The 27,646-nt window shown below is 39.8% G+C and overlaps 1 protein-coding gene across 4 annotated transcripts in view; it reads right to left on the bottom strand.

The window, feature by feature from the left end:
• SPATA13 (spermatogenesis associated 13) overlaps positions 1–27,646 on the bottom strand; it is a 330,909-nt gene that overhangs the window by 114,089 nt on the left and 189,174 nt on the right. Inside the window, exon 1 of one of the 4 annotated variants that reach the window (XM_057309645.1) lies at positions 7,819–8,012. The exons of the other annotated variants lie outside the window; for them this stretch is intronic. The gene's annotated coding sequence lies outside the window, so the exon portion shown is untranslated. Of the gene's footprint in view, positions 1–7,818; positions 8,013–27,646 lie in introns of those variants that run through there. 4 annotated transcript variants of the gene reach the window in all.

Genomic DNA, 27,646 nt, shown 5'->3' with positions numbered 1-27,646 from the left:
AACCTGGTCAAGTGTTTCTAGTTCTACCATTAATCTTGGTTTGGTTTGATGGCAGTTTTCCACAGGGAAATAACAAAGAATTAGGTCTATCCTGAAGGAAATTTATATTCATTATATGTGACAAATCTATGTTCAGTTTATGTCATTTTATACCTGAAACATTTAGCCCTCTGCTCAAACGACCTCCACGTGCAAACGAAAGAAAACGAGATGAAAACATTTAGACTCAGAGTACCTGAGAGAATACTAGAAATAATAACTTGAAAAAAAAGCTTTACCCTTACAACTTTGAAGTCATGTGTGTATGTAGCCATCTTAGCTACGTTTTTCTGCAAGTTATCATAAATAAGAAATATATGTGAGTAGATGTCTTTCTTCACAAGTGTCACATACTCCGATCCCAAATGTGTCAATAAAAATAATGGCGTGTGCTGCGTGCCGCTCGCCCTCTGCACGTACCAATGCTGCCACAGGGAACAAGGTCAGGATGGTCACCGCAGCAGGCCTCTGGGTTTCACCGGGCTTGATCTAATGGACTAGGCTCTGCTTAACAGGCCTGATTAATGAAGTAGAACGACACAGTGAGTTTTCTAATGCTGATCAAATCTGCACAGCTAACTATTTAACCCTATTAGAAACGTACAAATTTACCAGACAGGAAGGTTTAAAAAAAAATCAGGAGATACAGCTAAGGCAGGATAAAGATGTAACCATAAAGTCATAGCATCGCGGCCTTGCTAATCTCATCTTTAAACTCATGGTGATGGAAAGGACCCTCCCCAACTCCGACTCTCAGCCTATCTAGAATTAGCTTTGCATCTTACTAGCCAGCCCTCCTTCCCAGTGTAGGGTTCTTCCTGAGGGAAACAAAACCCCAAAGAGTTTTCCACAGGGAGGTTAATAATTTCAACAAAACTGTCCACTCAAACTAGATGATACAAGGTGCTGATGACACAATAAATATGAAGAACACAATTACTTAACATTCAGTACTGACCAAATGCCTGGTCCTGTACTAAGTGTTTCTCATTGAGTATCTCTCTGAATCCTCAAGGGGCCCTAAGAAGCAGGTGCTCATTCCTGTGAGCTAGAGGAGGAGGTGGGGAGACTAACATGGCCAGCGAGTGCCTGAAATTGAATCCAGGCTCTCTGAATCAGGAGCCCATGCTTTTAGGCACTTTTTCAAGCACATACGTCAAGGAAAAGTTATAGCAACAGCTTCTAGAGACATTCCAAAGAAATAGAAAAAAGCGGGGCGCCTGGATGGCTCAGTTGGTTAAGCATCTGCCTTTGGCACAGGTCATGACCCAGGGTCCTGGGATGGAGCCCTCTGCCAGGCTCCTTGCTCAGCAGGGAGCCTGCTTCTCCCTCTCCTTCTGCCTGTTGCTCTGCCTGCTTGTGCTCTATCAAATAAATAAATAAAATCTTTAAATAATAATAATAGAAACATGAATACTCATGTCAAAATATTAAGGAAAAATCTCAACTAATTAGCTATTAAACAAAATTTAAGACTTTTAACCAAATCATCTAGTATTTCAAATATTAGAACATAATTAATATCAGATAAATATTAAATACAAATATTGAAGTATGGTTCATATCAGATTCATTCTGTAAAAGGAGCTTAAGCTATTAGTTACAATAGTCATTATGTACTGAGTGCCAACTAGCACAAAGTTCTGAATTAATAATTTATTTTAGTCTAATCTTCACACCAATTTCCATATTATGTATGACAGAACAGACTAACAGCAAACCTCAGAGTCCAGTAGCTATCTCAAACAGCCAGAATCAGGACCCAGGACTGCTGCCTCCCAAATTCTCTTTTAAATACACTTAGGTCTATGTTTGAAATAATGCACATACTCATGTGAAAACGTGTATACAAATACATAATACACACACACACACACAGGTATGAGTGCACTCACACACACACACACACACACACTCATAAATACTAAGAAATCTTGAAAAAGATTATTTTTCAGAGCCTTTAAATCTAAGTAATTGGATAGAATTTTCCACTTTTACTTATTGTGAGGTGCTGCGTACTCCAGGACAATGTGTGAAGCTGAGAACACAGTCACAGCCCTCAAGAACCTCGTAATCAGTACGACAGACAAAAGGAGCAGGCATGAAACACAGGAGAGTAGAACCACCTAGTACATAGTTAAGTATGCTCATGGGCCTTAATGACTGAAGCCCAGGAATGAAACCAGCTTCACAGGCAAGAGTAATCAGAGAACGCATCACAGAGCAGTTTGGATCCAACTACACAGGCCATGAAAGATGAAAAAGAGCACTGGAGGAAGGACAATGTGAAGGGGGCACCTTCTTCTATGAATTAAAAAAAAAATGTAAGGAAAATACTTCTTTACAAAGTCTTCCTCCCAAAAAAAAATAGAAAAGGAGAGAACATTACCAAACTCATTCTATGAAGCCAGCATTACCCTCATAACAAAAACAGGAAAAGACATTCTGAGAGTAGAAAAACGTAAACTAAAATCTCTTATGAATACAAATGCAAAAAATCCTGAACAAAATACCAGCAAACCAAATCCAGGAACATTTAAAAATGACCAAGTGGAATTTTTCCTAGAAATTCAAGGTTGGCTTAACATTCAAAAATCAGTTAATGGGGCCTCCTGGGTGGCTCAGTCGGTGAAGCGTCTGCCTTCGGCTTAGGTCGTGATCCCAGGGTCCTGGGATCAAGCTCCATGTCAGGCTCCCTGCTCAACAGTAAGCCTGCTTCTCCCTCTCCCTCTGCTGCCCCCCCCCAATTGTGCTCTCTCTGCCAAATAAAGAAAATGTTTAAAAGAAATCAGTTAATGTACTATATCAATATCATATCCATAAAGGAAAAAAAATTACATAATTATCTCAAAAGAAAAAACATTTGAAAAATTAAACTTGGGGCACCTGGGTGGCTCAGTCAGTGGACTCCTCTTTTTTTTTTCTTTAAGATTTTATTTATTTATTTGACAGAGAGAGACAGAGAGAAAGGGAACACAAGCAAAGGGAATGGGAGAGGGAGAAGCAGGCTTCCCGCAGAGCAGGGAGCCCAATGCAGGACTTGATCCCAGGACCCTGGGTTTATGACCTGAGCCAAAGGCAGACACTTAACGGCTGAGCCACCCAGGCACCCCAGCCCAATTCTTCATTTCAGCTCAGGTCATGATCTCAGGGTCATGGGATGGATCCCCACATCAAGCTCCATGCTCAGCACAGAGTCTACTTGAGATTCTCTCTCTCCCTCTCCTTCTGCCCCTCCCCCTGCTCATGCTCTCAAATAAATGAATGAATGAACGAATAAATAAATAAATAAATAAATAAATAAATAAATAAAATCTTTAAAAAAATTAAACTTCCCTTCATGATAAAAGCACTCAGCAAATGAGTAGAAGGGAACTTCTGCAACCTGATAAAGTCTATCAACATAAAACCCACAAGCTAACCATCATACTTAATGGTGAGAGACTGGATGTTTTCCCCCCAAGACCAGGAATGATAATATGCCTGCTGTCACCATTTCTACTTATTTCTACTCAACACCATACTGGAGGTTCTAGCCAGGGCAATTAGGCAAGAAAGTGAATAAAAGGCATCCATATTGGCAAGGAAGAGGTAAAACTAACTCTATTTGAAAAAAAAAAAATGATCTTATAGGTATAAAGTCCTAAGGATAACATTAAAAAATTATTGGACTAATAAACAACATCAGTTAAGATAAAAGATAAAAGATAAATACTTTTTAAAAATCAACTGCATTCCTATACATTTGCAATGAACAATCCAAAAGGAAATTAAGGGGAGCCTGGGTGGTTCAGCCGTTAAGCATCTGCCTTCTGGGATCAAGTCCCGCATTGGGCTCCCTGCTCAGTGGGAAGTCTGCTTCTCCCTCTCCCACTCCCCTTGCTTGTGTTCCCTCTCTTGCTGTGTCTCTCTCCATTAAATACATAAAATCTTTAAAAAAAAAAAAAAAAAGGAAATTAAGAAAGCAATTCTAGGGACACCTGGATAGCTCAGTCATTTGGGCATCCGACTCTTGATTTCGGCTCAGGTCATCATCTTGGGGTCGTGAGATCAAGCCCCATGTTGAGCTCAATGCAGAGTCTAAGATTCTCTCTCTCCCTCTGCCCCTCCCCCCCAAGCTAGCACCCCCCTCTAAAAAAAAAAAGGAAAGCAATTAATTTAACAAAAGAAGTGTACAACTTATACTCTGAAAACTATATTATTAAAAGAAATTAAAGATTTCAATAACTGATTCATGGAATGGAAACTTAATATTGTTAAAAGAGCAATATTCTTCAAATTAATCTACAGATTTAATGCAATTCCTATCAAAATTCAGTTGAGAGGGCACCTGGGTGGCTCAGTCAGTTAAGCACCTGACTCTTGGTTTCCACTCAGGTCATGATCTCAGAATAGTGAGATTGGGGTCCATGCTGGATATGGAGTCTGCTTAAGATTCTCTCCTTCCCTTTCCCTCTGCCCCTCCCCCACACTCATGTGCACACATGCACAGGCTCTCTCAAAAAACAATAACAAAAACAAAAACAAAAACAAAACCTCGGGGCACCTGGGTGGCTCAGTTGGTTAAGTGTCTGCCTTCGGCTCCCGTCATGATCATGGAGTCCAGGGATCAAGCCCCACAACAGGCTCCCTGCTCAGCAGGGAGTCTGCTTCTCCCTCTGCCCCTCACCCTGCTCGTGCTCTCTCTCACACTCTGTCTCTCTCTCAAATAAATAAATGAAATCTTTTAAAAAAAAAACAAACCCTCAGTTGACTACTTTGCATAAACTGGCAAGCAGATCCTAAAAGTCATATTAAGATCAAGGGACACAGAACATCCAATACAATCTTGATAAAGAACAAAGTTAGTGAACTTACACTTTATAGTTTCAAAACTTACTATAAAACTATACTAATCAACGCAACGTAGCGCTGGCATAAGGGCAGACATACAGATCAATGGAAACAGAACTGAGAGTCCAGAAATAAACTTCCATATTCATGGTCAATTCATTTTCAACAAAGGTGCCAAGAACACTGAACGGGGAAAGAATGGACTTTTCAATAAATGGTGCTGGGATAAATACATATCCACATGCAAAAAAATGCAATTGCATCTTTCTTTTCATACAAATTTAAGTAAAATTTAAGTAAAAATGAAGCGTGGATCTAAACTTAAGAGCTAAAGCTGTAAAACTCTAAGATGAGGATATATGAGTAACTCCTCATGGCCTAGGATTAGGCAATGGTTTTTGAGGTATGACACTTAAAGCACAAACAAGAACAAAATAGGTAAATTGGATTTCATCAAAATGAAAAACTTTGATGTCAAGGACACTACCAAACATGTGAAAAGACAACCTATGGGAGAAAGTATTTACAAATCATATATCTGATAAGTGTCTAGTATCCAGAATATATATTTAAAAAACTCTTATAACTCAACAACAAAACAGCAAATAACCCAACTAAAAAATGGGGAAAGAGGGGAGCATGGGTGGCTCAGTCAGTTATGTGACCTACTCTTGGTTTCAGCTCAGGTCATGATCTTGTTGGTTATGAGATCCAACCCCAAGCTGAACTCCACACTCAGCGGGGAGTCTGCTTGAAGATTCTCTCCCTCTGCCCCATCCCCACTCTCCCACACATACATGCTCACTCTCTCTCTCTCAAATAAATAAATAAATCTTTTTTAAAAATGGGCAAAGAGCTCGAATAGATTATTCCTCCAAAGTTATACAAATAGATAATAACCATACAAAAAGATGTTCAACATCATTATATATCAGAAAAATGCAAATGAAAACCAAGTGGGAATATGGTGGAATAGGAAGTGGCAAAAATCCATCTCCCCACATAGACAACAACTGCAGTGGTAGAATCTGTCTGATATAACCATTTTGGAATTCTGGATACCACTGAAAGCTTGCTTCCAGGGGAAGACTTGGATGTTAAACTGCCATTAATGTTGGTCAATTTCAGCTCTTAGCACCACAGCAGCTAGCCATCCCCACTCCCAGCCATGTGGCAGGCAGCTGTGTCTGTGTTCCTGCAACAGCTTGCACACAGTTTATAGGAGCCAGGGTGGGCAAAAAGGGATCCCTCTAAATATCAGGGATCTGTGCTGATTGCTGCTTCTGATCACAGAGCTGCAGACAAGGAGGCAGGCAGCCATTATTGTTCCACCTCCCCTACATTGTTGCAAGCCCCTCCCCCTCTAGCTGAAGTGACTTCCAGGAGATTTAAAGGAACCTGTATTCCTTTCTCCCCTAGCTTCATTTTTTGTCTTTTTCATTTTAGGGATCCAGACATTAAAGACTAGGACATTTAATACAACTGTATATACAGGGAAAATCAGAAAGTGACTAAGCATGCCCACAGAAAGGCTCAGAAAATGAGAGGTCATTAAGTTTACACCTCAGGCCAGTCCTCAGCACAGAGCTAGCCTATAAAAATCTAAACCACAAAAACAATACCAAAAAGCAGCAAACCCTAAGGAAGGGGAAGAATCTGATTTCCAGAGTTACCACATTATTCCATTCAAATGTCCAGTGTTCATTAAAAAGAAAAAAAAATCCCAAGGCATACAAAGAAGCAGTAAAGCATGGCCCAAAGGAAAACAAAACAAAACAAAACAAAATGTCCCTTAAAAAGACCAATGGCAGACCTATTAGGCAAAGACTTTGAAATAACAGTCTTAAAGATGCTCAAAGAACTAAAGGGAGCTGTGGAAAAAATAAAGAAAATAACATGAGCGAAATGGAAATATCAGTAAGGGGATTTAAAAGAAACCAAAAAGAAATTCAGCAGCTGAAAATTAAAATAACTGAAATGAAAAGTTCATGAAAGGGATCTAAAGTCAGATATGAGCAAGCGGAAGAAATAATAGTAAACTTGAAGACAGGACAATGGAAATTATAGTCTGAGGAACAGAAAGGAAAAAGATAGAGGAGAAGCAAACAGAACCTAAGAGACCTGTGGGACATTATCAAATGGACCAACATACATATTACAGGAGTAAGAGAGAAAAAGGAGCAGAGAAAATATTTGGAAAAAAATGGCTCAAAATTTCTCAAATTTGATGAATATAAATATTCATGAAACACAGCAAACCCCGTAAGATGAACTCAAAGATTTACACTGAGACATATTACAACAAAACAGCAAGAGAGAAGGAAATCCTCAAATAAAATGGATCCTTATCAAAATCATCAGATTTCTCCTTAGAAACTCTGGAGGCCAGAAGACAGGGACAAATATATCAGTGGGCTAAAAGAAAACTGTCAACCAAGAATCTCATATTGAGCAAACCAGCCCTCTGAAATAAGGGAGAAATTAAGACATTCCCAGATGAAGACAAACTGAGGGAGTCTGTGACCACTACACCTACCCTGCAAGAAATGCTCAAGGAATTCCTGCAAAGTGAAATGGAAGGGCACTAGGCAGTAATTCAAAACCATATGGAGAAATTAACATCTCTATAAAGGTAAATACATGGGAAATTATAAAAGCTAATAGTACTGTAACTTTGGTTTGTAACTACAAATCTTGTGTCTATATGATTTAAGAGGCTAATGCATTTAAAAGAATTACTGGTTTATGTTTTGGGGTTCACAGTGTATAATGTTGTAATTTTGTGATATCAACAACCAAAAGGGGTAGAGACGGACCTATAAAGGAGCAGAGATTTTATATGTTATTAAGTTAAGATGGTATACATTCAGATTAGAGTGTTATAACTTCAGGACGTTAAATGTAATCCTCATGGTAACCACAAAGAAAATAGCTATAGCAAGGTACCTGCGTGGCTCAGTCAGTTGACTGTCCAACTCTTGGTTTCAGTTCAGGTCTTGATCTCAGGGTTGTGAGATTGAGCCCTGCCTCAGGCTCCGTGTTCAGTGGGGAGTCTGCTTGAGATGCTCTTCCTCTGCCCCCTCCCAGTCGCACACACATTCACTCTCTCTCAAATAAATCTTTTAAAAAACAGAAAATACCTATAGAATACACAAAAGAAAATGATAAAAGAATTTAAACATTTCACTACAAAAAAAAGCAACTATAAACAAAAGAAGACAGTAATCCAGGAAGTGAAGGACAAAAAAACAAAACAAAACAAAACAAAACAAAACCTATAGGGCATATAGAAAACGAATAGCTCAATGACAGAAGTTAAGTCCCTCTTTAGTAATTACTTTAAATGTAAATGTGTTAAATTCCCCCAAAAGACTGAGATTGGCAGAATGAATAAAAACACATAATCAACTATATGCTTTCTCCAAGAGACTCATTTTATACCCAAAGACACAAAAAGCCTAAAAGTGAAAGAATGGAAAAAGATATTCCATGGAAATAGTAACAAAAAGAGAACAGGGTTAGCTATACTAATATCAGATACAATAGACTTTAAATATATAAAGTTTACAAGAGACAAAGAAGGACATTATATATTAATAAAACATTCAATACGGCAAGAAGAAATGACAATTATAAACATTTACACACTTAATGACAGACCATCAACATATATGAAGGAAGCAAAAATAAACTGAGACTACATCAAAATAAAAGGCTTCTGCACAGCAAAGGAAACTATCAACAAAACTGAAAGACAATCTACTGAATGAGAGAAATATTTGCAAATGACAATCTGATAAACGGTTAGTATCCAAAATATATAAAGAACTTCTACAACCCAACACCAAAAAAACCCCACAAATAATCCAATTAAAAAAATGGGCAAAAGACATGAACAGGCATTTCTTCAAAGATGGCCAACAGACACATGAAAAGAAGCTCAACATCACTCATCATCAGAGAAATGAACATCAAAAACACAATGACATCTGTCAGAATGACTAAAATCAAAAACACAAGATAGAACTGTTGGCAAGGATGTGGAGAAAAATGAACTCTTGTGCACTATTAACAGGAATGCAAACTGGTGCAGCCACTGTGGAAAACAGTATGGAGTTTCCTCAAAAATTAAAAATAGAATTACCAAATGATCCAGTAATCCCACTACTGGATATTTACCCAAAGAATATGAAAACACTAACTCAAAAAGACATATGCACCTCTATGTTTACTGCAGCATTATTTACAATAGCCAAATTACGGAAGTGGCCCAAGTGTCCATAGATAGATAGATGAATGGATAAAAAGTGATATACATACACAGTGGAATATTACTCAGCTATAGAAAAGAATGAAATCTTGCCATTTTGCAACAACATAGATGGATCTAGAGAGTATAATGCTAAGAGAAGTTAAGTCAGAGAAAGACAAATTCCGTCTGATTACACTCATGTGGAATTTAAGAAACAAACAAAGAAAAAAGAGACAATAAAAAATAGACTCTTAAATATAGAGAACAAACAGATGGTTATCAGAGGGGAGGTGGGTGTGGGGATGGGTGAAGTAGGTGAAGCGGGATTAAGAGCACACATCATGATGAGTACAGAGTAATGTACAGAATTGTTGAATCACTATACTGTACACCTGAAACTAAATTAATGGAACACTGTATGTTAACTATACCAGACTTAAAAAAAAGTAACATTGGTAATTTCAGATCACAAAAATATATGAAGGAAAAACTGACAGAACTGAAGGGAGATATACAGACTTCAATACCCCACTCACAGTAATGCACAGAACAACCAGAAGTAATGTAGAATTTAAACAACATGATAAACTACTAGATCTGACAGACACAAAACACTTCCTCCAACAACAGCACATACATTCTTCCCAAGGGCACACAGGTCATTTTCCAGGATAGACCAATGTAAGGTCACAAATTAAGTCTTTTTTTTTTTTAAAGATTTTATGTATTTATTCAACAGAGATAGAGACAGCCAGCGAGAGAGGGAACACAAGCAGGGCGAGTGGGAGAGGAAGAAGCAGGCTCACAGAGGAAGAGCCTGATGTGGGGCTCTATCCCATAATGCCGGGATCACGCCCTGAGCCGAAGGCAGACGCCCAACCGCTGTGCCTCCCAGGCGCCCCCACAAATTAAGTCTTAAGACTTAAAAAGATCATACAAAAACATCTTCCATCATACAAAACATCTTCTCTGAACACAGCGAGATGAAGTTAGAAATTATTCAGCAATTCCACTTATACAAACCCAAAAGAAATGAAAGCGAGATTTCAAAGAGTCATCTGTACACCCATGCTCACAGCAGCGTTATTCACAATAGCCAAAAGGTGGAAGTAGGGGCTCCTGGGTGGCTCAGTCATTAAGCATCTGCCTTCAGCTCAGGGCGTGATCCCAGTGTTCTGGGATCGAGCCCCACATCAGGCTCCACTGCTGGGAGCCTGCTTCTTCCTCTCTCACTCCCCCTGCTTGTGTTCCCTCTCTCACTGGCTGTCTCTATCTCTGTCAAATAAATAAATAAAATCTTTAAAAAAAAAAAAAAAGGTGGAAGTAACCCAAATGTCCGTCAATGGAAGAATGGATAAAGAAAATGTGGCATATACATATAATGGCATATTATTCAGTCTTAAAAAGGAAAGAAATTTTGACATATGATACAGCACGGATGAACCTTGAGGACATTCTACTAAGTGAAATAAGCCAGTGACAAAAATACAAATATTGTATGATTCAACTGACAAAAGGTATTTATAGTAGTCAAAATCATAAAGAAATTTTGGTATAATGTACTAATGGCTGCCAGGGGCTGGGAGCAGAGGATACTGGAGAGTTATTGTTTAATGGGTACACAGTTTCAGCTCTATAAGATGAAAAGGGTTACCGAGATGGATGGCAGTAATGGTTGTACACAATGTGAATGTACTTAACACTACTGAACTTTAAAATGGCTAAGATGGAAAATTTCGATATGTGAATTTAATCACAATTTTTAAAAATACACACAAGTGTTGGTGAGTAAGTGGAGAAATTGAAATCCTCATACATTGCTGGTGGGAACGTAAAATGGTTCAGTCTCCGTGAAACAGTCTGACAGCTCCTCAGAAGGTCAAACATAGAGTTACCATGTATCCAAGCAATGCCAGTTTTACCCCAGGGAAATAAAAACATATGTCTACAGGAATACATGGACACAAATGTTCATAGCAGCACTATCCATAATTGCCAAGAAATACAAACAACCCAAATGGCCATAAATTGGTGAACAAATGCAATGTAATATATGCATGCAATGGAATGTTATTCACTACTCAAGAGAAACGAAGGACTGATAGATACATGCTCACATGCACAATCCTTGAAATGCCATGCTGAGTGACAAAAGCCAATACCAAAGGCCACGTGGTGCAGGATTCCTTGTATACGAAATGTGTAGAAAAGGCAAATCTATAGTGACAGAATGTAGATGAGTCAATGCCTAGGCTCTAGGGTTTGGGGGGAAATGGGGAGTGACTACTAACAGGTACAGGGCTCCCTTCTAGGGTGCTGAAAATATTCTAACATTGACAGTGGTGATGATTGGCATGACTCTCTGACTATACCTAAAACAACTCAATTTTACACTTTAAATGAATGAACCATATGGTATGTCAATTATATTTCCAAAGCTGTTTTAAAAAATAATAATAAGGCTAGTTGCTTTGCTGCAGTGCCAACTCATTCTTAATCTGGACAAAAGGTGATAACACACAGGAATGGTACAGTATGAACTGCTTGGTTATAATCTCAGCTCAGCCATTGGGCAGAACGTATCTGCTTGGGTCATTATTTAAACTTCCTGATCTTCCATTTGTGCATCTTTTTAATATGGATAATAATACCTTCCTAGCCATCATGGCACATAGTAAGCTCATTTATTATGGTACTTGTTATCAGTTGTGCTTTTAATAATTCTGTATAAGTAACACCATAATTGTCTCGTAAAAAAAGCTCTTACTGTAAGAAGATAGATGTATGCTCCTCAGAAGTAACAAAACAATCTCTATTCATGGCAGCCATACCATAAAGGAGCTCAATAATTCAATGAAATTATTGTTCACTGCTGTTAATTCAATGAACACTTTTTAAGAGCACGCTCAGGTAGCAAAGCATTGGCTTTGGGTTGAATTTTCTAGTGCCCACGACTTGTTTGGCCTACACAAGGAATTTTTTAAAAACCGAATAATTTGCAATATTTAAGAATAGAGAGATTTCACTTAAAATGCAGATTTCTGGATTCTCTTGGAAAACAGGAGGGTTTGCTAACACTGGGCCACATTCCCTGCGGACCCTAAAGGTGAAACCTATGGGGTCTCCATGTGAGACTGCATAGCTCCTCTGTTACCTGCCTGGCCCCGAACGGCATAAGCATTTGCAACATCTGGGCTGTCACAGACTAGAGAGACAGAGATAAATCAACCATAACTATCAATCTTCTGGTGCTCACAGACTAGCATGTTATAATGAAAATAGCCATAATAAATAGGTGGGGTCACTTATTATCAGCCAGACCCATTTTACAGAAAGGCTCAAAGAAGTTATAAGATTTACAGAAGGCAAACCGTATCAGCCACACTAACTGATACATGCCTAAATTACGATGAAAGTATCTGACCACTTTCTTCTAAATATCTGTAAGAACTTAATGTAACAGTCAAAAGTAATGGTGAATCAGGAAAGCAATGTTCATGACCACCATGCTTTGATTAACCAAGGAATAATAAAGAAGTTGAGTAGACAGTACCACTCTCAACTTCTTTTTATACAAGGAAGAAGGGAGGAGACTGGTTAATAAAGTGATATAAAATGAAGCATGAGCTCATTATTTGTTAACAATTAATAGCTTATCAACCAAACATCTATCATTTATTCTGATATATGGAGCTTCTTTAGAAAATTCTACTTTCACAGAAAACACAGTAATTAAAGGGCCCCAAGGTGAGAGAAGGAAGACTGAGGATCATTTCTAGGAATCATGCCAGGTTCCTGTGTGTTTAATCTGTCCTTGGACTGACCTGGCCCCATTAATCAAAGCAACTGGTTGTCTGGGAAAATAACATGTTTTCATGATCTGAAAAACAGATATTAAAGGGAAACTATGATGTCATGGGGAAAAAGAAAGCAAAGACTACGATAAATTTAGCTGTATTTTCTCACTTTCTGTGGTGTTACATGAAAAGTAATAGACCAAGGTCTTTGTTGCCCTTCTGTAACTGTACCTGGTTAAACAGGTTAAACTAATAGGTGTGTTTACAAAACGACCTGAAGTAACTTCAGTGTTGATATCGATACCAGATCTGTTTACATTTAAGTTCAACACAACTTACACAGACATTCTTTATAAAGTTGTGTTCTTAAAAAAAAGATGTAAATAAAATTTTCCATTATACATGGAAGCGTCTATTTCTTAAGAAATAAAACACAAAGATGAATATAAGTTCGAGAAATTTATATCTGGCTTCTATCTTTCTATCAGGCTCAAGATAAGGGGCTGCGCAAACCCTGCCCCCCCTGTACCCATTTCAGTGCCTGGCACACAGGAGACATGCAAGAAATACCAGGCTTTAATTGAAAGCCACTAGATAACCATGTAATAAAACATACTTCTCCTGCAAAGCATTTTTAATATTATTTTTCAAATTTAAGTTGTAGCATGTGAAACTAAAATAATCTTCAAGGTTGAATTTACTCTTATATTTCCTAGAAGTCAGTCTTAGCCATTGGGATTTCTAGGTTTTCCTTCTGTGGGAGAATAAAGGACACTTAAGTCCATGTTGCTCTAGTTTATTTTTATATCCTCAGGAACTAGTGCCACATCAGGAATAGAGGAGTTACACAACAAATGTTTTAGAATAAATTAGTCTAGCTTTTATATTAATAAGCAACTTCTCTGCTCTGGATCTAATTAAAGTAATGATCAAGTAAGTACTTAGTAAACAATAAGTTAGTTAACTCATAAATACTATTCAACAAGAAGTAATCCAAACAAACTTAAAACATATCCTTTTCTTCCAGTCCTGGTCGGCAACATCAGCTGTCTAACCTCTGATTTTCAGATCAGGCTTGGTTTTCTTCAGACTTTCTAATTCTAAAACAATGGTTGGATGAAATGGCCATCTAGTACTTACATTTTCAGTGGCGAATATAAACTCTACTCAGATCCTTGGATGGTTGTCAGTTACCTTAAATTGGCAATACAGACTTTTGGTCTCCTTATTTCTGCTGGACCATATGACTTCAAATTCTCTGCTATCTAATCCTCATTCCCCTTCCATTACCAGAAAAAAGGAAAACAAAAACAAAAAAACAACTACAACCAACATCATTCCAACACTCCATTTCAGGAGTATCAGCATCAACTAACAGGATGAGGTATTTATAGCACACTACATCCTACAACAGCAGAATACAGACTCTGTTCAAGAGTGTATGGAACAGGGCGCCTGGGTGGCACAGCGGTTAAGCGTCTGCCTTCGGCTCAGGGCGTGATCCCGGCGTTATGGGATCGAGTCCCACATCAGGCTCCTCCGCTATGAGCCTGCTTCTTCCTCTCCCACTCCCCCTGCTTATGTCCCTCTCTCGCTGGCTGTCTCTATCTCTGTCAAACAAATAAATAAAATCTTAAAAAAAAAAAAAAAGAGTGTATGGAACATATATGAAGACAGACAATATCTTGGGCTATAAAACAAACTTCAAAAAGATTTTAAAAACTGAAATCACATAGAATATATTCTCCAACCAAAATGGAATAAAGTAGAAATCAGTAAGAGAGAGAGAACAGGAAAATATCCAAATATTTGGAAAGTAAACAATATGCATGTAAATAATCCACAGGTCAAAAAAGTCAAAACGAAATAAAAAAAAAAAAAAAACATTTAACTGATTGAAAATGAAAATGAAACACATACTTGTAGGATACACCTAAAGCAGGGATCCGAGGGAAATTTATAGCATGAAATGAATACATAAAGAAAGAAGAAACTTCTCAAATCAGTAAACTCCCACCTCAAAAACCTAGAAAAAGGGCAAAATAAACCCAAAGAAAGAAAAAGGAAGAAAACAACAAAGGTAAGAGCAGATAAAAAGAAATTGAAAATAGAAAAATAGAGAAAATCAATTAAACCAAGAGCTGGCTCTTTTAGATTAATAAAATTCACCAACTTCTAACAAGACAGACAAAGAAAAAAAAAAAAAGAAGAAGAAGAAGACATAATATACCAACATTGATAATGAAATAAGATATCACTACAGACCCCCGAGACATAAAAAGGCCAAAAAGGGAATATTATGAATAACTCTATATACATAATTTTTTTTAATTTGCTAATTTTGAAGGAAACTTTTTTTTAATATTTTTTATTATATTATGTTAGTCACCATACAGTACATCCCTGGTTTTTTATGTAAAGTTCGATGATTCATTAGTTGCGTATAACACCCAGTGCACCATGCAATATGTGCCCTCCTTACTACCCATCACCAGTCTATCCCATTCCCCCACCCTCCTCCCCTCTGAAGCCCTCAGTTTGTTTCCCAGAGTCCATAGTCTCTCATGCTTCATTCCCCCTTCTGATTATCCCCCCTTCTCTATCCCTTTCTTCTACCGATCTTCCTAATTCTTATGTTCCATAGATGAGAGAAACCATATGATAATTGTCTTTCTCTGCTTGACTTATTTCACTTAGCATTATCTCCTCCAGTGCCGTCCATGTTGCAGCAAATGTTGAGAAATCGTTCTTTTTGATAGCTGAGTAATATTCCATTGTGTATATGGACCACAACTTCTTAATCCAGTCATCTGTTGAAGGGCATCTCGGCTCTTTCCACACAAATTTGATAATTTAGACAAAATGGGCCATTTGCTCAAAAAAATACAAACTATCAAAATTCACACAATACGAAATACATAACTTCAACAGCCCTGAACCATTAAGGAAATTGAATTTGCAATTTCAAAACTACCAAAAGAGAAATCTCCAGGCTCAGAGAATCTCACTGAAATACTGCCAAATGTTTAAAAAAGAGTTAACACCAATTCTATACAATCCGTTCCAGGAAATTAAAGAGGAGGAAATACTTCTCTACTCTTCATTTCATGAAGTTATTATTACCCTGGTACCAAAACCAGAAAAAGATAATACTCCTCTCTCCAAAAAAACCACAACTACAGATATAATAATCCTTATGAATATAGACACAAGAATGATTAACAAACTAGAACTCAGCAATATATAAACATAATTATGCACACGAACAAATGAGGCTTATATGCACTTCGGTTTATTCCAGGGATCCAGGAGTTTTTCAATATTTGAAAATTAATCAATATAATCTACCATATTAACAGGCTAAAGAAAAAAATCATATGATCATATCAACTGACAGAAAAGGTATCTGATAACATTCAACACCCATTCATCATTAAAAAACAACAACAACAACAACAACAGGAATACAGGGGAGCTTTTTCAACTTGCTAAAGAGCATCAACCAAAAACCTGTGAAAGATAGGATGCTTTTCTCCTAAGATCAGAAACAAGAGACAAGGATGTTTGCTCTCACTCTCTTATCCAACATAATGCTAGAAGTTCTAGCCAGTGCAATAAGGCAAGAAAAGGAAATAAAAGGCATATGGATTGGAAAGGCAGAAATTAAACCATCCCTATTTGCAGAGGACATGACTGTCTACATAGAAAATCCCAAGGAATCTACCAAAAAATTCCGAGAGCTAATGAATGAGCTCTGCTAGATTGCAGAATACAAGCTAAACATACCAAAAAATCTACTGTATTTCTATATACAGCAATGAATCCATGGACATCAAAATTTAAAATACAATACCATTATGGCCCTTGAAGGTATTAATCTAAGTGAAATAAGTCAGACAGAGAAAGACAAACACGGTAAGATTTCACTCATATGTGAAGTTTAAACAAACCAACAAAACAAAATCAAGCTCACAGATACAGAGAACAGATTGGTGGTTACCAGAGGAGAAAGGGGTGGGGGGTGCAAAATGGGTGAAGGAGGTCAATTGTATGGTGATGGATGGTAACTAGACTTTTAGCGGTGATCACATAGTGCATACAGATGTCAAACTATGGCACACTTGAAACTATTACATACTAATTTTATCTCAGTAAAAAATATAATACTATTTATAACCACTCAAAAAATGAAGTACTTAGGTCTAAATCTAAATCATGAACAGGAATTATATGCTGAAGACTACAAAATGATGATGAAATTAATGGAAAGATACACTGTGTTTATTGATTGAAAGACTCAACACTAAAGATGCTGATTCTCCCGAAATTCCAGCAAGATTTTTTTGTAGATATGAGATTATTCTAAAATTTATACAGAAAGGGAACAGAGCTAGGATTGCTAAAATGATTTTGAAAAAGAAAAAGAAAATGAGAGGAATCAGTCCACCCAATTTCAAGACTCCTAACTATAAGAATCAAGACTGTAATACTGGCTGAGGTATAGCTCAAGGGGACAGAAAAGAGAACCCAGAGAAAGACCTACATAAATATGCCCAGTGATCTTTTATAAAGGTGCAAAGCAACTAAATGGAAGAGGGACAGTCTGTTCAACAAAAAAGTGCTGGGGCAACTAGATATCCACAGGCAGAAAAAAAAAGAAAGTAAAGAAAAGAAACAAACAAAACCACCAAGATCATGACCTAAGTCTCACGCCTTATACAAAAACTCAGAAAGATCATAAATTTAAAGATTTTATTTACTTATTTATTTGTCAGAAAGAGAGAGTGCATAAGCAGGAGGAACAGCAGGCAGAGGGAGAAGCAGGCTCCCCACTGAGCAAGGAGCCTAACATGGGACTCCATCCCAGGACTCTGGGATCATGATCCCAGCCAAAGGCAGATGCTTAACCGACTGAGCCACCCAGGCATTCTGAAAAGATCATAAATTTAAATTTAAAATGTAAGACTATAAAACTTAAAAAAAAAATAGAAGAAAATCTTCAAAGAGTTCTTGCTCTTCTTAGACCTGACATGAAAAACATGATCCAGAAAAGGGAAAACAAATCAATAAATTGGACCTCGTGAAAATTAAAAACTTCTATTCTGCAAAGAACCTGGTTAAGAGCTAAAAGGCAAAACTAGTCAGAGAACATATTTGCAAACCACACGTCTGAAGAAGTAGGATCTTCAGAGCATTATGCTGAGTGAGAAAAGCAATCCCAAACACACTATGTTCCGATTTTGTAACATTTCTTAAATGACAAAATTATATGAGAACAAATTAGTGGTTGCTAGAGGGCAAGGAAAGAGTGGGGACAAAAAGGAAGTGGGTGTGGCCATAAAAGGACAACATGAGGGATCCTCGTGGTGATGGGAAATGTCTGTATCTTGATTTTATCAATGTCAATATCCTAGTAGTGATGCTGGACTGTATCATGTAAATATCATTGTACTACATCACACATGTATACCTACAATTATCTCAAAATGAAAAGTTCAATTAAAAAAATTAACAAGCAGGAATTTAAAACTCTTAACAAATACAATTATATATTGCCTTAACTCTCAAATCCCCACTCCCTTCTTCAGCAAACTCCTGCGTCTTCTGTGTCAGATGTCCACTTTTACCAACATCACTCTAGTTATTGAAAACAATTTATGTACCGTTGTCTCCCACATAACCAATCACTGGGATTTGGGTATGCCTTTTTGCCGAATATCCCCACGATGGATGTGGACAGGTTCAGTAGGAAGAGCCTAGGACCAATATCAGAAGTCTGTATGAATTCCAGCATAGATTACCTAGTCACACACCAGCAAGCAGATGTGGCCACCTGCCCGTCAGGCCATCGGTAATTATCCGCCCTCTCTATACCGCTTCCTTTGAAACCATTCACCTAACCCTTGAAACCTTTCCACTGTTATCTGCATTACACTGTGGGAGAAACAAGAGGCATTGTAGTCATAATGCCATACATGAGACACGTCAGGGAGAGAAAGCCTTCCCAGCACTGATTCTCCTTGCTCTGTCCTCCACATGAAAGCAGCAGATGCCATCAGATTTGCCCTGTGGCTTCTGAGATGAGGATCACCACTTCACCATCTTCCTTCCCCTCTTGCCAAACAGCAGCACTGAAAACATGAGGCAGCCAATGGACAATGCTTCCCAAGTACCTTTGCCCTTAGGTGCAAAACAGTTGCTTCCTTGGGAATCTGAAACTATCCAGATCTTCTAGTGAGCAGTTAGTGAGCGGGTGGTCCGGCCACAAATCTGAATTTCTCATTCATCTGAGGAGAGAACTATAGGATTCTCCCAATGGGCACCTCTCTTTCCAACTAACAATCCACGAGAAGTGTGTTCCAAGCTCATTCTTTCTGAGTCCTGCAGTGATGAGTTTACACAAGGCAGAGGAAGATCTGTACCAGGCATGTGACATAACTGGTCGCTGGGTGATCCAATTCTCTCTAAACAATCACATAAAAGAACACTCTTCTGTTTGGAAGAAACAGTAACAAAAACACATGGTTTCAAGTGTTTTGTCAGTTTTTTAAATTTTCCCTCACTAAAGACTAAACTGCTTCCCAGGTCTTCCCAGGTGACCCGGACATACACAGAAAAGGGGGCTGTCCCAGCTCAGTATGACGAGGGACTGGGAACCCTCCTGCTGAACCAGGTCTCCTTTCACAGTGTTCTTTATTCCAGACTGATCTGCACAGATACCCACTATCTCATCTCAGAAGGAAAGTGTTCCAAGTGACACAAAAGGTTCTTAAAAATCCCCAATCTGCACTGTGTAGAGAGCAAAACCTGGCCTCTACAGAGATCGCTTTCCAAGAACGCTGAGAAAACAGCACTGTCTTACTCACAATAGGCCATTTCCTTCTTCCTTTAGAGGTTCTTCATCCCAGCAGGAAAGAAAAACTAAGAGATTGGTAGTATCTGCCCATAAAAACCAAAAAAATGGTATTAAACTCCCATAGCATGAAATCAACAAAACCGTAATCATCTATTTGAATAATTTCAATTCGGAAGTCCAGCATGCACCAAAATTTAATAAACCACTTTGCTTTAGAATAATTGTCACATGGGGTTTGATTTAATTAATCTCAGCAGGCTTGAAAACAGCCCCCAGGAAGTCAATGCGATCAACTTCCTTCAGATGTGCTAGAATGAAAATGTAAGTTAACTATGCGACCAAATCAAGACATATTTAGGCAGTGGTGGTAATTTTACGTGCTTTGAACTATCCACCTGTAAGCACTGACCTTGTAATGCTAGACCATTCTTGCTTCTATGTACCACTTGAAGGCTTCTGGGTCAGCACCCTTTCAGGGTGAGCACCTCAGATGAGGAGTCAGATTAGAAATAAAGATTTGGAAAAGCAGAAACAGTTCTTGCTTCCTCCTCTGAGTTTCTTCTATGTCAGAAGGAAAACACACACCATTCTCAGAGCCCTGGGTATTTTTCCTAATTTTCAGTGGAGTTATGAGAAGAGCAGATGATCTTCTGGCAGAACCACTGATAGGCAGAAGAAAGCATACATACCCTCTCCCTTCTCCTGAGCCCCACTGCCCTGGAAGAAGATTCTAGCCCTTCTTTCTAGAAGAAAGAAAAGCCTAGAGGAAATGAAACTTCATCACTCTCCTCCCGTTCAAGAGTGAGATGAAATGAGAAAAGCTGAGACTAGCAGGGGGCAGGAGGGCTAAGCTCTGTCAGAGACTTGACATTGTAAGTGTGCACTCTGCACAGTGCCTCACCCTGGCCCGAACGGCATCTGCATTCATGAATGAACGGCCCCTACGGCTCAAGGAACAGAGAGCATCGCCGTTATCCGGGAGCCATCCTGACACGCAGAAGCACAGGACACCCTGCCAGGTGCATGGCATTTCAAAAGCTGAGTCTGGAGACGAGTGTCTGCCTCCAGACGGCTCAATACTGAACAGAGCTGTTGATACCGATGCCAGGTGGTAAGGACAGCAGTTGAAGATACGAATATAACCCAGTCAGCCCGATTCCACAAGCTGCAAGTTTATCCACCACTGTGCTTACCTGCACCTTGCCATGACTTGTCATTAAAGCACTAAATGTTCAAGAGAAGCTGCCCCTTTCCTTTTCAGAATTCCACGGAGTCATTTACTTAGTGAGGCCAGGAGTCTCAGACTCGACTTAGAAGGGGACTTTATGTAATTAGGAGCTCACGCCATGTCACAGAGTCACAACACCCCCCTTCTCTCTCTCTCTCTCTCTCTCTCTCTCACACACACACACACACGCACGCGTACATGCACACACACACACACACAGACACACACACACACCACAGATCATGGCCAGGAACTGCAGCTGGCACATTAAGTACCCAATCCTTTTCTAGGAAGTATAGGACACAATAGTTCTGGAAAAGTGGCCTAAGGACACAGAGAGAGACACTAAAGCTAGAGCCGAACTGGATTTGGTAAAACAGATAGGCTCGTCGGTAAGATGAGCCAAGCAATCGCTGGGGAGCTTGGATTTGTTTCAGAAAAGTCAGAGGTAGAGGAAACAGTTCTAACAGATTTTAAAACACACCATTTTAGAGAATAGTTTACTTATTTTTCCTAGTGTATGTCAGATGGTTAACCTCAAATGTTTAAAATCTAGATGTACTTCGAACCGTTCTCATTTTAAATATACAACCCTTCTGACTATAACTAAAGCTGTAGATATTAATATATCCCCACCTTCTTTACTGTTTCCAGTGAGGGCCTGGGGGATGTTATTTCAGAAGGATCCAGGGAACATTTAAGCAAGGGCAAGTCCTTTGAAGGCCTGTATTTCTAAAGCCTATTCAGTCCGCGAGTAACTGGAGTGATAATGGTAAGACCGCACAATGGAGGTTAGTCTTTACCATCATACTGAGCCACTTGTGTGCTGGCTGTACAAAAGCTTCCCCAGTGGTAGATTTTCACTTGGTAATCGGGCAGCAGAACAAATATAGTGAATCAATTATTTCCATTTGCAGCACACACTTAAGTGTCCCAGGGCCAATCTCACAGTAAACACCAATTCCTTGCATACCCTACACAGAAAACAAAACCAAACACACAATCTAACTTTTTCACAAAAAGAGAACAAATCAGAAACTTGAGATATGAGTTCACCTATTTCTCATTTCTTTATTTGGTTTGGCCACACTACTTGGACTGATTCTAGACTAACAGATACGACAAACCCACAGAACTTACACTGCATCACCGACTTCACTCGGAGGCTAACCGTGGCTCACTTACTTGAACCTCCAGGTCCCGGGCAACCTACATTTTAGTATCGTGCCAGGATATATTAGAATAATTGTTGCATGGGGTTTGGCTTAATTAATCTCAGCAGGGTTCAAGGAAGGTCCATAAAGTCAACAGGAAAAATGTCCTTCAGATGTTCATTATTAAAAGTTGAGGAATGATGTCACCAAAAAAGACAGGTATAGAAAAGGCTGCAGTTATACATCAAATCCAAAATACTTACACATGCTGATAGAGACAGAGAGACACGTTAGTCCCTCCACAGGAGTAAACTTGCTAGCTTGGCTGTCGGCTGCAAAGCAGGTGCTCACCAATAGTTGTCAAATTAATAAAACAATGAATGAAGGTTGACTTAATGTGTTTGACAAGACAAGGCATGCAAAAAGATTAGATAGACATCCTTTCAAGTAATGGTTAGAAATACATAATGTAGGACATAGTGACATTTAGATCCTAGAAAATAGATCCGTGCCAAAGAGAGACGCAAGTCTAAAGATTTATTCCAGGCTCGAAAACTGGCACTTAGGTACAAATGATAGATTGGAGCGGGTACAAAATTAACTGGGTTCAGATCTCAACTCTGCTGCTTGCTAACTGTGTGGCCTTGGGAAGGCATTACCCTGTGTTTCAGTTGCCTTATCTGAAAAATACAGACAGTAATGGTACCCAACTATTAAGTAACCCCATCCATGTTGTAAAGCATTGCTATTTCATGATTTTAGAATCTGGTTATATTCCAAAAATTCAAGTTTGTCCATACAGAGGTGGGAAAATGGTGCCCAGTGCTGGGAAGGCCATGGGGGAAGACACGCTCTGTTTACAGCATGACCCTTGTATCCTTGCAAAGAGAGGGCTTAGAGAATTCGACAGGGAGATCCACTGCTTTGGGCTATTTCACCTCTCAACTCTCAGAACAAAAGACCAAAAGACAGGACCACCAGGAGATCTCCAAACCAACAAGCATTTGACAATCAACAAGTATTCACCAAACAATTGAAATGGCTCACTTTCTCCTCCTGCTGCCATAAAACCATCAGAGTCTCCACCAGCAGATGTATAGGAAGCACTTACTACGCGCCAGGCACTCTGCTAAGCAAGAAAGGACTCATTTCATCCTCACAAAGCCAATCCCAGTGATTCCCAAACTTCATTGCATGTGGGAAGCTGCTAAAAATTCCAATGCCTGGGTCACACCCAAACCAATCACAGTATCTGCAGCAGGAGTAAGCATCAACTTAAAAAACAAAACAAAACAAAACAAAACAAAAAACCCTGGGTAATTCCAATGTGCAGCAAAGTCTGAAATGCTTACCTAAGGGCTGGGAACTGTTACCACGTACATTTTTCAGATAAAGCAACTGAGGTACAGACAGGTAATGCCTTCCCAAAATCACATAGCAGAGTTGGGATCTGAACTCAGTGTGCCTAATGCCAAACACTAAGAAATCATGTCAGGCAGAGATTAAAGAAATAATATAAATCACTAGTGTGCAATGAAATGAAGTGGGAAGGGGGCAGAAGAAATTGTTCGAATGTACATATACTAGGCAAAGAAATGCAGGAGATGAGGAAGGCTGTGGACCTGAGGAAAATCCTACCCAATCCAACCTGATAGGAACAGAGTTTCCACTTTCTGAAAAGCTTATCATGTAGCCATGAGAATTAATTGTTTAGGGCCCCAGGAAAGCACATGTTCTAGAACAGTGGTTCTCAAACTTTGGCCTTCTGAAGCTCTCAGTAGGTCTGAGGGAAAGCCCTAAAATTTGCTGGTCTAACAAATCCCCAAGGGATACTGAGGCAAAACCACTGCTCTAGACACACCATAACAATCATAAATGATAAGCTGGGAGCTACAGCCCTGCAGAAGTATTTCAGAGTCCCTAGGGTCACCAAGGTGAAGTCTGTCTCCCCGCCTCTGCTTATTCAATCTAGCTGAACCCATCTGTCTTATGCCTCCCTCTGTCAGCTCCTTCTCCAACCTGCTCATCCCATTCAGCCAGGCTGTAGTTAATGCCTCCTCCAGGAAGCCTTCCTGGATCCTAGATCTCTCATGTGCTCCCTAAACTCCCTCCCCATAAACTGATCACTACACTTGCTACACGTTTCATGGCTTTCTTCTCACACATCTACCTCTCCCACCAGACAGGAATGTGAGCCTCCTCAAGGGCCCATGACTGTTTCTGATGACTCTTTCCATCTTCAGCATCCAGCACAGGCCTGGCACATACAAGGTGCACACGTGAGCACACCATTCTAGCAGGAAGGGTGGAAGTGGAGCAAATTTCTGAAGTAGGAGCTGGTTTTCCTGTAGCTATAGATGGTCCCAATGTATAAACTGGATGTGTTTCAGTGTACACACGTAAGTTGTTTTAGGTCTCAGGACTCATCTCAACTCTCTGTGTATCATACATGGTGGTTAAGCACGAGGGCCTGACCGCAGAAATGTGTTTAATGTGACTGAATTGTAATTTTAACACTCAAGTACAAGACTGCTCACTGTTTAGATTATATAGAACGATAATTTCTATGAAAGACTGTGATCAAAGTTCCAGTAGCAGGAATACATCTCATTCCTGGCCTCCTGCCCCTCTGTTGTAAGACAATAAAATCTTGGACTCGCCCTCCCCTTGCACCCGCCCTAGACCATGAGCGAAGATCCCAGCTGCCAACTTTCCTGCAGGCTGCCTCCCTCCACCAACACCTTCCAGTCTGGTCATTTCAGACCCATGTTCTATTTTTCTCCAAGGACAGCTTGCCAATCTTAGAGAACACACTCTGTCATGGTTTTAATGGGGGCCGGGGGAAAGACTGGCCGCCCCCTTCTTCCAAGTTAGCCAGGCAGAGTCCTCTCAGAGCTCCCCAATCTGGCTGAACCCAGAGAGTGAGGATGGGAGGCAGGGGAAGGTTCCAGTCCAGATCTGGCAGGCAAGAGCACTTGAAGATATTTTGAGTCAGGCACATGGTCCCTGAAATTACAATGTTGAGTTCTCATTTCTTCCACAATGACACAGAGTGGTCCTACTGCAGGGAAACGGGTGGAGGTTATATCTGACCAAGAATCGGGTCCTTTAAGGTTCCGGTTAAGATGAAGTAACAGTTCTATGTCCAGGACATTTGAACATTAGGACCACAGGATGGGGTATTACCTGTATCCACAAATGTGGACATTCTGACCCAGTCACTGACATGTATTAGAAACCTATACCATTCTCTTTCCATTCCTGGCATTGCCGTAGCTGCCGGGTGCCCTCTCATGTGCACCCCAACTGAGACAGGCAGGGCTGGGCCCTGGAACTCCTAGAAGCCCTGCTCCCCCACTTCATGTCGCACGTGCAGCTCAGCAAGGAGGAACCATCTAGTTCGTAAAAGCCTCTGCAAAAGAGTGCTGCCTGAGGGAGTTAACAAGCCACAAAGGAGACGACACATGGAAGCACACACCCAGATCTTCTGAGCCAGGCAGCCCTGTGCTCCAATCTCATTCTTGTCACTTACTATGGGGCTTTGGCCATGACAACGTCCCTCGCCTCCATTTTCTCAACTGTGAAAGGGGAGAGGGAAAACCTAACTTGCTCTTCAGTTATAACGATCCGTATCTGAACCACAGAACACAGATAACTATTTGAGCGAGTGTTCCCTCAATTCTCCCAAGGATGGAACCTAACCGCCCTTCTCATTCTAGAAGCATCGGAGAGAAGTTAATTACATACAACATATACCTTAGGGCATTAAGGTTTAATTCTGTCAAGAAAGACTGATACAGAATGAGTTGGGCATCACGGGTAAGTACTACCCTCCAGGTTCCCTGAGGGTTCCTGGGGGGAAGGGATTAAAGAGACAGGCAGGAGCTGGGAATCAGGAGGGCATGGATGGAAGCCCCAGTCCAAGAGAAGGGGGAGAGCATGGCAGAGCCAAGACAGAAGCAAAAACTAACTTGACGTGCTCTCCCCCTTCACTTCTGTTTCATTTGAGATGCAAGGATGAAGGCAATCATGTGAGCACTTTGTACCTAATGCATTTCTGTCTGCAAATGGAAAATACAATTAAACATTACAGTTGCTGATCTTCAAACTGCCATGTATTCCATGTATTATATGATTTGCCTCCAGAAAGCAATGTACATTTGGTGTTCCTTCCTGATGCTTTAGAAATAACCAAATTACTTATTTCTAAAACCTCTAAGTTTATACTTCCATGCTTTTATGATCCCATTTATACCATTACATATCTCAAAAGCAAACATTTTTAAGTGTTTAGCTTTCAGACCAAAAAAACTCAACAAAACAAAAAAACACCCAGAAAACCACTGACAATTTCTATTTTAAATGAATCCTTCCAAAGCCTCTTAGCTCAGGAAAGGAAGAGGAAAGAAGGTTCATTGTTTTCAGCAGCAAGCAGAGAGGTCAACACACCAAGCGGTAGGGCCAGGCATGAAGAGCCCTGGACCAGAGATCAACAGATCTGGGATCTAAGGCCAGGTCTCCTGTCCTTTGGAGACTGCTGCTTTCCCTTGGACACGTCATTTTACTTCTCTGGGTCACAGCTGCCTCATCTGTGGAGTGTAAGATCTCTTCCAGCTATCAAAGTATAGAACTTTACCTATACTCTGCTTCAGTATCTACAAAAGCGGAAATATTTGCCTCCAATATTCAGGAAGGTGAAGACCAACAAGAAAATATTTGAACAAGGCTTTAAGATTATATAATGAAACAGAAATAAACAAGACACATAAAATCACAGGGCTATCGCGGGGGACCCTAGAGGTCTGGCCAGCTAGCTAAAGTGAATCTCAACTCTCAATCCACAGGAGACAGTTGGCAACAACCTCTCTTCTAGCCTTCCGGTAGCTAAGGGAACCAGTGTATTCTCCTCAGGAAGCAGACTGAAAGCAAGCTTGAATTGACAATCAAGCCAGGCAGAGTCCCCAGTCTTTCCGAAGGACATTAGGCATTAGGTTTTCCCCCTGCACTATTCTACAGGTATAGATAATATGCCCTCAAGTGGTGTAAACTGCAGACTAAATAAAACGTGCAATTAATGACCTTGTTGCCAAAGCCAAATCCCAGCCCGTGTCTGAGTTCAGAAGTTCCTAGGGCTCAGAAGCCCCGCACCTGGCAAGATGGGCTCCACCTCTACAGAGCCATGAGAAATTAGGCCTGTTACTTCTCTCAGCCTCTCTTCTCTCATCTGTAAAACAGGGAGAGTAACAGTATCTACATTTCAGGGATATGAAGATTAATGAGGTATTATTGCATGTAAATCCCTCAGAAGAGTGCCTGGCTCAGACTAAGTGATAAGTACATTCGTATTGACATCAATAGTAACAGAATTCAATAATTATGTATATGATACTAGGGCAGATGGGAAGGTCCTGAAACCCAGGCCACTCCTGGGCAAAGGCAGTGGCTCCCTGCCTCCATCTCCTGACCCTTTCAGGTGGTCTGAAATTA

The sequence above is a fragment of the Ursus arctos genome, unplaced genomic scaffold (assembly GCF_023065955.2).
Source record: "Ursus arctos isolate Adak ecotype North America unplaced genomic scaffold, UrsArc2.0 scaffold_10, whole genome shotgun sequence".
NCBI lineage: Eukaryota > Metazoa > Chordata > Mammalia > Carnivora > Ursidae > Ursus > Ursus arctos.
The sequence above is the reverse complement of the archived record's forward strand: the minus strand, read 5'-3'. Positions and strand labels throughout refer to the sequence as shown.